Genomic DNA, 11,202 nt, shown 5'->3' with positions numbered 1-11,202 from the left:
GATGTATATAATCAATCTTTAGGATGTTTTTATCATAAATCTTCAATAATATTCCAACTGGACAATTCCTTTGTCTGAAATGAAAAGGAACGGAGCTTACTCCGTTCACAAGGGGAGTTATAGCACTCATTATGCATTTGGGTCCCAAGGTTTTTATATGACCAATCATATCGAGTGGTTCCAATGACAAATTTTGACGCGAGCCACCCTTGCCTTTTTGGCGTTCTTCAACAAAGATGGCTGACAAAACATTATGGTGGAACCAGATGTAAGGTGTTATCCTGTTACCCTGCAAGGGGGCAGTATTTTCACATACGGATGAAAAGTGTGCCCAGAGTAAACTGCCTGTTTCTCAGGCCCAGAAGGTATGATATGCATATTATTAGTAGATTTGGATAGAAAACACTCAAAGGTTCTAAAACTGTTTGAATGATGTCTGTGAGTATAACAGAACTCATATGGCAGGCAAAAACCTGAGGAAAATCCAACCAGGAAGTGGGAAATCTGAGGTTGGTTGATTTTCAACTCAGATCCTATTGAAGACAATGGAATTCTCCAGTTGGAACATTATTGAAGATTTATGCTAACATCCTAAAGATTGAGTCAATACATCGTTTGACATGTTTCTACTGACTGTTACGGAACTTTTTGACATTTCGTCTGCTTTTAGTGAACCCGTTTCGTGACTGGATTTGTTTACCAAACGCGCTAACAAAAGTAGCTATTTGGACATAAATTATGGACATTACCGAACAAAACAAACATTTCTTGTGGAACTGGGAGTCCTGGGAGTGCATTCCGACGAAGATCAGCAAAGGTAAGTGAAGATTTATAATGCTATTTATGACTTTTGTTGACTGCATAATATGGCGGATATATTTGTGTTTTGATTGGGCTCTGAGCGCCAACTCAGATTATTGCATGGTTTGCTTTTTCCGTAAAGCTTTTTTGAAATCTGACACAGCGTATGCATTAAGGAGAAGTGCATCTAAAATTCCATGCATAACAGTTGTATCTTTTAGCAATGTTTATTATGAGTATTCCTGTAAATTGATGTGGCTCTCTGCAAAATCAAAGGATGTTTTGGAACTTCTGAACGGAAGGTGCCAATGTAAACTCAGATTTTTGGATATAAATATGAACTTTACCGAACAAAACATACATGTATTGTGTAACATGAAATCTTATGAGTTTCATCTGATGAGGATCATCAAAGGTTTGTGATTCATTTTATCTATATTTCTGCATTTTGTGAATCCTCTCTTTGGCTGGAAAAATGGCTGTGTTATTCTGTGAATAGGCACTCACCTAACATAATCGTTTGGTTTGCTTTCGTCGTAAAGCCTTTTTGAAATCGGACACTGTGGCTGGATTTACAACAAGTGTATCTTTAAAATGGTGTAAAATACATGTATGTTTGAGGAATTTTAGTTATGGGATTTTTGTTGTCTTGAATTTGGTGCCCTGCAGTTTCACTGGCTGTTAAAGAGGTGGGACGCTACCGTCTCACGTACCCTAGAGGTTTAACAACTGACTTTCAGCATGCTTATAGGAAGGGGCACTCAACATGCACTTACACAAATAACTGATGATTGGCTGAAAGAAATTGACAATAAAATACTTGTTAGACTTCAGTGCAGTTTTTGACATTATCGATCATAATCTGCTGTTGGATTATATGCTGGATTGAGTTACCTGTCTAACGTAACATAGAGGGTGTTCTTTATTGGAAGCCTCTCCAACATAATCCAGGTATAGTTGGGTATTCTCCAGGGCAGTTGTTTAGGCCCCTAACTTTTTAAAATCTTTACTAATGACCTGCCACTGGCATTGATTAAAGCCTGTGTGTCTATGTACAGTATACTGATGACTCAACATTATACGCATCAACAAGTGAAATCACTGCAACACATAAAGAGCTGCAGTCAGTAAAAGAATGGGTGGTAAGTAATAAGCTAGTACTAAATATTTCAAAAACTAAGAGCATTGTACTTGGGACAAACCATTCACTAAACACTAAACCTCAACTCAATCTTATAATGAATCATGTGGAAATTGAGCAAGTTGAGCAACTGTCATGGTCAAAACATTTTGCGAAGCTCTGCTTTCTTGACATTGCTCTCAACAAAACAAGTTCTACAGGCCCTAGTTTTGTTGGACTACTGCCCAGTCATATGGTCAAGTGCCACAAAGAGGGACATAGGCAAATTACAGTTGGCCCAGAAAAGAGCAGCACGGCTGGCTCTTACATGTACACAGAGAGTTGACATGCATGTCAATCTCTCCTGGCTCAAAGTAGAGGAGAGATTGACTGCATCATTACTTATCTCTGTGAGAGCTATTGACATGATGAAAGCACCGAGCTGTCTGTTCAAATGACTAGAACACAGCTCAGACACCCATGATTAAAATAAATGCCATAAGGGGTTACACAGTCCCCATGTCCAGAACAGACTCCACTACACAGAGCAATGACCACATGCCAGTCTATTCCATCAAGAAACTCATGCAAGCAATAAAATCAGATAAAAAAACAGATACAACTACACCCTATGGAACAACTGTGTAGAGGCACACACACATGCATACTTACTCACACACATTTTAATATGGTGGTATTATACATTTTGTGTGGTAGTGGCGTAATGATGTTATATAATGTACTGTGTTATTTATTTATGTTTTCGTTTTTTGTGTGACGTGCCTTATTGTGTTTGGATCTCAAGAAGAGTAGCTGCTGCTCTGCAACACTCCACCAATCAGGCCTTTATGGTAGAGTGGCCATACGGAGGGCACTCCTCAATAAAAGGCACATGACAACCTGCTTGGAGTTTTCCAAAAGACACCCAAAGGACTCTGACCATGAGAAACAAGATTCTTTGGTCTGATGAAACCAAGATTGAACTCTTTGGCCTGAGTGCCAAGCGTCACGTCTGGAGGAAACCTGATATCATCCCTACGGTGAAGCATGGTGGTGGCAGCATCGTGCTGTAGGGATGTTTTTCAGCAGCAGGGACTGGAAGACTAGTCAGAATCAAGGGAAAGATGAACAAAGCAAAGTACAGAGAGATCCTTGATGAAAACCTGTTCCAGAGTGCTCAGGACCTCAGACTGGAGCAAAGGTTCCCCTTCCAACAGGATAACGACCATAAGCACACAGCCAAGACATAGCAGGAGTGGCTTCGGGACAAATCTCTGAATGTCCTTGAGTGGCCCAGCCAGAGCCCAGACTTGAAACCAATCGAACATTTCTGGAGCTGGTGGCAGTTGTGTTATGGTGTGGGGAATGTTTTCCTGCCCCGGAAAATTTTGGCTGTTCTGGAGGCAAGGGGAATCCGACCCGGTACTAGATGGGTATACCTAATAAACTGACCATTGTGTGTATGTTTCAGGATAAAATAGCCGACGACCATTAATAAAGTAAAAAACATTGAATCAATAATGACGTCTTCCAACTATTGACATTTTTCACAACTGCCACCAGTTAGGCCCCAAAACATTTCCAACATAGATAAAGGGCGCGTTCCCCTGCTTAGATCTGTCACGCAACCATTGGTCGTGTTTCCTTCTCAAATTTTGCATGCACTAGATTGCTTTAACATCTTGGTCGTGTTCCCCTGCTCAGATGTTGCTGACGCATGCTAGATCTTAAAATGCCTGGATAGGAATTTTACGTATAAACCAACCATGGTATAGCAATCTGGTGCCCGACTGCACAGTCGACGACGTTGCATGCAATCATTGGTCATGTTTACTTGCTCAGACATTGCATGCAACAACCAATGGTTGCGTGCCACATCATCGACTGTGCCGTCAAGCACCAGATTGCTATAACATATGATGTGGTTAGCTGATACGTAAAATACCTATCCAGGCGTTGTAAGATCTAGCATGAGTCAGCAATGCCTGGGCAGAGGAATGCGCCCATATTTATATAGTCTCATATAACAGACTGATTTGCACACACTCAAGAGACTTCCGGATGGTTGTACATGGTTAATATTGGCATAGTAAAATAATTAAAACCCAAAAAATATCAAGTATATTCCATTCTGTAACCCTCATATTACAGCAACAGTATTCACTAAGTTGAGGAGTTATATTTAGGATAATGTTTTACTTTGTGAATTTATTTTTCAGATAGAACATTTTATATATTTTACATGAAAAGTTTCCCAAAAATATGGTAGTTTTTACATTTAGAAAATGACCAGTGGTATTCCCTGCCTTTGCAACCTTAACTTTAATATTACGACGCTAAATTCATACTGGGATGGAACAAAACCTGCACATGCACCTCAGGAGCAGAATGGAAGCAAACTGGATTATGGTCACTCACCACTTGTGGTGGCATGACTGACATCGCAATAAAGCAGCCAATCCAACCATAGAGGACACAACCATATAAAACCCAGCTCCTGGAAGTGTTAATGGTAATTGCCTGTCATCTCATCTCAATCCAGCTCATCATTTCGTCACTCTTGACTGAGCATCCCTCCGTACTTTAACCATCCCTAAAGCAGAGCTGAGGCTAACAGGGGTTAATTGGAGAACCTTTGGGAATGTTTGGCTTCCTCAGAAGACAATCTCTCTCTTTTTCCCTCTTTCGCTCTCTATCAACATTTTTCTATTTAATTTCAATTTAAGGGGCTTTATTGGCATGGGAAACATATGTTTACATTGCCAAAGCAAGTGAAATAGATCATAAACAAAAGTTAAATAAACAATAAAAAATTAACAGTAAACATTACTCACAAAAGTTCCAAAAGAATAAAGACATTTCAAATGTCATATCTCTCTCTCTCACCTCTTTCTCTGCAACCTTCTACCCACGGACATGGAGAGAGAATTGTCTCCAAGCATCAGCACTTTGTGGCAGGTCAAGGGTATAGTTAGTTACAAGTGGTCTTTTATTATCCATGAATAATATGGTTAGTTATTACAACATACCCCTGTCTTTTCCTCTGTACAGTTGTCTGTAGGGCTGGCATGTTATGAAAGTACGTTTCCGGACATCCGCAAGGAATACTGAGGATAGGCGATAACAAGATATTCCCCAGGCAAAAATCTGATTGTTCCATGTCTTGTTGTGACCAGTAGCCCCTGTATTCCCTACAGTCAATAGCTACTCTATCCACCTGCAAGCGAGGCTACTGTATTTCTATTCAATTAATTGTAGAATGACATCATTTGGTCTTTCAACCCACATTTTCATCATTGAGAGATCAATGTGTTCTTAACTGACTTGCCTAGTTAAATAAAGGTTACATAAAATAAAAACATTTAAAAAATCAAGATTACTCCTTTGAGTGTCCTTATTCGATGGAAGATCAGCATGGATGTAACACACACAAGCATTTTGCTACACTCGCAATAACGTCTGCTAAATATGTGACCAATAGAATTTGATTTGACACGTGTAGTGACATAGCCTGGGTTTTTAGGGATGCTTCCTAGGTTGCTATGAAAATGTCAAATCCTTTCCCTCTGTCCTCATTGGCCCGGAGCTAATAAGCTACATGTGCTGTGCAGCGTGATTTTACAACAGCCATTGAAGTGCATGTGTGAGTACATGGCTATGTTGTAAAATCACGCTGCACAGCACACATTCCACAGCATTGCAGTGACAAATAAAATGATGAATATGTTTTCCTCATATCAGTAGTATGACATACAGTATTGTGTTTGGATATCAAGGTCACTTCATTGTTACCTACAAACTTCCAAAAATAGGTCCCAAAAAAGTTGTGTGTGTGAGTGCAAGTTTTGTGTCTGGCACTGTGAGTATGTACATTTGCTGTATATGTGTGTGAGACTGTGTTTGTTTTGTGTGATCCTTATTTACTGTGAAATAACTGCGTAGAGATGCTTTTTAATGTTCTCCTCTCTGAGATTAAATGTATCTCAGGGCCTTTAGATAAGTAGACAAGTGATTTCTATTTGATACGGTTGCCATGGTTTCTGACTGTATCCTTAAAATTAAGGCAAAGCATGAATGGATTGAAAAGCAGACTATAGACCCACCTTGATTCATATAAACTAGGCATTGCATTGAACATTATAAAGATCTATTGCTTTCTGCCGGTAAACAATCATCACTCCATTACACTCGTTATTACAGTTATACAGTTCAGACAAAAGTTGCTACGGATTCATGTTGACTGACTATCAGATTAGGCAGTGATGGCTAGCACATCGTGCAATGATGTCACCTCTACCATGTTGACCAGTGGTTGGTAAGAACGTCATTTTGGGGTTTACAAAGTGTTGTTGTCGGGAGATCAAATCCTGTGTTCACCATATGGGGATGGTTTATGGTATGTTTAGTTTGAGGACAATGGTACGCAACTATAGGCCTGCATGGGAATGGACAGGTAAATAGTAAATAGGCATACAGTATAAGAGGTAATCTAACCTGATCTCCGAACTTTAAGTCAGTACTGAGCAAAGGAAAAAAAAAATGTGCAACCAGTGAACCCCAGTATATGGTTTGGATTGGCCTAATCTATCAGGTTTCAAGGTAAGACCCAGATGCAGACAATGTCCAAGTAACAACAGTTGAATAATCCAACAGCATATAAAATGAGCTAAATAACTTCTATGCTCGCATCAAGGCAAGTAACACTGAAGCATGCATGAGAGCATCAGCTGTTCCGGACGACTGTGTGATCATGCTCTCCGTAGCCGATGTGAGTAAGACCTTTAAACAGCTCAACATTCACAAGGCCGCAGGGCCAGACGGATTACCAGGATGTTTACTCCGAGCATGCACTGAATAAATGGCAAGTGTCTTCACTAACATTTTCAACCTGTCCCTGACTGAGTCTGTAATACCAACATGTTTCAAGCAGATCACCATAGTCCCTGTGCCCAAGGACACCAAGGTATCCTGCCTAAATCACCAACAAACTATCATGTTCTAAACACACCAAGACAGTCGTGAAGAGGGCGATTTGGCATGGGTCCTCAGATCCTCAAAATGTTCTACAGCTGCACCATCGAGAGCATCCTGACTGGTTGCATCATTGCGTGGTATGGCAACTGCTCGGCCTCCAGTCGCAAGGCACTACAGAGGGTAGTGCGTACGGCCCAGTACATCACTGGGGCCAAGCTTCCTGCCATCCAGGACCTTTATACCAGGCGGTGTCAGAGGAAGGCCCTAAAAGTTGTCAAAGACTGCAGCCACCCTAATCATAGACTGTTCTCTCTGCTACCACACGGCAAGCGGTACCGGAGTAGTCTAGGTCCAAAAAGCTTCATAACAGCTTCTAGCCATAAGACTCCTGAACAGCTAATCAACTGGCTACCCAGACTATTTGCATTGTTTCCAACCCCCTTCTTTTACGCTGCTGCTACTCTCTGTATATTATCTATGCATAGTCACTTTAACTCTACCAACATGTACATATTACCTTTATTACCTCGACTAACCTGTGCCCCTGCATATTGACTTTGTAGCGGTACCCCCTGTATATAGCCTCGCTACTGTTATTTTACTGCTGCTCTTTAATTATTAGTTATTTTTATTTAAATGTTTAACTTAGCTATTTTTTACCTAACACTTTTTTTTCTTAACTGCATTGTTGGTTAAGGGCTTGTAAGTAAGCATTTCGCTGTAAGGTCTACACCTGTTGTATTCGGCGCATGTGACAAATACAATTTGATTTGCAGGGGAAAATAAAAGGTCACTCTTAAATGTACACAGGGCTTTTAAAATATGTAGCTCGTAGTGGAAGAATGGTAGAAGGTGATACTCGCAAATGGTGACTAGCTGGTGTGGGAGCACAGCGTGATTACTCAATCATGATTTATGACATTGTTTGGATGACTGACCATTTGTGGGCTATCACAGGGATCAAACACACCTTATCTATGGTTTTCTCCGGGGAGGGCGTTCCCACAAAACCCTGGAAGCACAGACACCATTGGAGGTGTGAAGACAGATTAAAACGTGAAATCGACTAAATGAAAGTTACTGTGGGAATTTAATTGTCATGTTTGGATTGTTTCTAGAGTTCATAAAGAGCTATGAATTTTTGTATGTTTTATTGTACTGTAAGTGCTATGGATTTATTGGGGAAACTATTATTTTGTTCATTGAATGGCGGATAGTTTAATGAGGAGAGACACGGGTGCAGTTCATTTAAATTGAGTTGATTGGATTAGAGTCTAATTTTGTTTTCCTGTATTTTGTTCTTACTAGCAAAGTGCAAAGAAATATTAATTCAGGTTGGGGGTGAGTTTCTGCTTGAATTTGGTTAAAAGGACAGTGAACATGCTATCAGACACACAGTTTTTTCTCTTAGAGATTATTCTGAAAGGAAGACATGTGTAACCACGTCGTCTTTGCCTATTGGTGATAGTCATGTACCCTGCGTTATTCTGTAATGTATCATGTATTTCATGTACACTCTAACAGAGTAAATATTTGATTGACTATACGCTTATAATTTAGTAGGTGTATTGGTCGTTTTTATATACACATAGCATATTCTTGGGTACCACCTTGACATCCCTGATCTGCTTGCCTCAATAAATTAATGCTAGATCATTGGCTGCCAGGGTTAGCTATTTGTATCCAGTCTCTTAATAATTGCATAATGGTGCAAGTTAGACACATGGTCATTATAGTCATACTGAGAGGTGATATAAGGCTCGCTACCATCACTAGATTTCTCCAGAGATGTACAGGGCCTGTTGAATTTATTTACATAATATTGGAGTCAGATTGATGAATGTAGTAAATTATTATGTTCCATGCACCATTTCTCTATAAATGGTGACACCTCCTCAGTTGATGGGGATTTCCACCAACCTACAGGTTTGATGACAGGTGCCCAGCAAAGAGCTACCTGTCATCAGCATCTGGCTCTGAGGTACATACCACAAACTATTTAATAAAATTCCATATTGCATTCTGTATCTGTTGTTCATCCACTTAAGCATGTATTCGATTGAACTAGCTGAGCTGGCTAAATCTGGCACATTTGCACAAATGTTAATTGATGTACTGTACTTTGTCCCTTTCAAATACAGAAATGAAATCAAATAAATTGTCATCACTTTGGGATCTGCAGTGTGTGGCCAACACCTTATTTCTCCTCTAACCAAAATAAATGTTCTCGCCATTCACCTTGTTGACAGCCAATGAAGTATTCAAATCGCCACTTACCAGCATGTTGTCTGTTGCTGTTTCATTGTCCTGCTTTTATCCCCACCACCTTTCCACATCCATCAGCTGAAGGCTCTGTCTAACCTCTGCCAGGGGGCGGGATCTCATCTGATAGTAAAGAAAGAAAAGTCCACACATGACAAGTGTGACTATGGCAAAGGCTGCTCCCAAGTGCTTTATTCCTGCACCACAATGGACAGCGTTTCGGGGGTTTTGTCAGGATCTTATCTGACTCAATATGCATTGTTTTATCTGGCTTGCTGGTGCTTGGCCTTGGAAGACAAGCTCAAGGGAGATTTCAATAAAGCTTTTGAAATTCAACGACTAGCTTTACTTTGCATTTGCATGATATGCGAAGGGTTTCAGGATTTTTTCAATAGGGGTTAAAACATCAAGCACTAAGCTAAAATCATAAAACACTGCATTAAACACTACATTATTTAAAGTTTTCAGATAAAGGAAAATTTCCTTTTGCAAACTTTTCACGCTAAGTAAATCTGTCCCTTTCTCTCTACTGGTTGAATTACTGTTTGACAAACAGCCAACACTCCTGAACAGTTATAGCTGTTTGTCCATTGGGGTAAATTGCATTAAGATTTAAATTAATAGACTGGACACAAGAACATGTCGTTTTTAGATTCTGGTGAATGACTTCAGTGGACAGAGCTCTGCTGTAGTGTCACTTGGCTCATACATGTAGATGCCTGGCCCGATGTATTCAAGTTCAAGGGCTAGATTCTATCAGATATGTGCAAGCTGACATCCGCATAGAAGTTGTTTTGCTGGTGTCGGAGGTGGAACTTCTAATGGGATTTGGCGGATAAAAAGTCAGGTGGGGTTTCGTTGCGTCCAATGGCAGTGTCCGCAAACCGTTTGTAGATTTGACAGCCACCAATAATGGATTCGACACCTCTCCTTCCCATAGAGTTGATCAAGCTGTTGATTGTGACGTGGAATGTTGTCCCACTCCTCTTCAATGGCTGTGAGAAGTTGCTGGATATTGGCGGGAACTGGAACACGCTGTCGTACACGTCGATCCAGAGCATCCCAAACATGTTCAATGGGTGACATGTCTGCTGAGTATGCAGGCCATGGAAGAACTGGGACATCTTCAGCTTCCGGGAATTGTGTACAGATCCTTGCAACATGGGGCCATGCATTATCATGCTAAAACATGACGTGATGGCGGCGGACAATTGGCCTCTTGATCTCGTTACGGTATCTCTGTGCATTCAAATTGCCATCGCTAAAATGCAATTGTGTTCGTTGTCCGTAGTTTATGCCTGCTCATGCCATAACCCCACAGCCACCATGGGGCATCTGCAAACCGCTCGCCCACACGACGCCATACATGTGGTCTGCGGTTGTGAGGCCGGTTGGACATACTGCCAAATTGTCTAAAACAACGTTGGAGGTGGTTTATGCTGTTTAATCAGCTTCTTGATATGCCATACCTGTCAGGTGGCTGGATTATCTTGGCAATGGAGAAATGCTTACTAACAAGGATATAAACAAATTTGTGCACAAAATTCAACAGAATTCTTGCTTGAGAAATTGCGCTTTGCTAAGAGGCTATGTATTTTGTTTATTTTTTACCATTTTATTTGAAAACATTTATAGTAAGGTACTTAATTGATTCCCAGAAATGATTTGATATTGAGATAAAAATGGCTGCATTCAAGTAAATTCACCATAGGAACAGAAGCAATTTCTACATTGGGACATTGAGTCCTCAACAACCAGACACGTTGGGCCATAATGCTAACCAGTGTCCAAACCATTCTCTAAATAAACAGCCGGTGCATTTCTGCTCTGCTTGCTTCACACTGTCCAGAAAATGTTCTTTATTCAAAGCCTCTTTAGCAATACACAGAAATGTTGAGCAGTTCGAATGAATATTTCACTATGGTCGGGATTATATCCGCTCAGCGGTAGATCCACCTTATCCGCCTGACATTTAAAGGTAATTTTGTATTGAGCCGACACATGCAGCATTTACCGGGAATGCGGTCCCCGCTAACATGTAGACA

This window comes from Salvelinus namaycush, chromosome 19, assembly GCF_016432855.1.
Source record: "Salvelinus namaycush isolate Seneca chromosome 19, SaNama_1.0, whole genome shotgun sequence".
NCBI classification, from domain to species: domain Eukaryota; kingdom Metazoa; phylum Chordata; class Actinopteri; order Salmoniformes; family Salmonidae; genus Salvelinus; species Salvelinus namaycush.
This window is presented reverse-complemented; position numbering follows the sequence as displayed.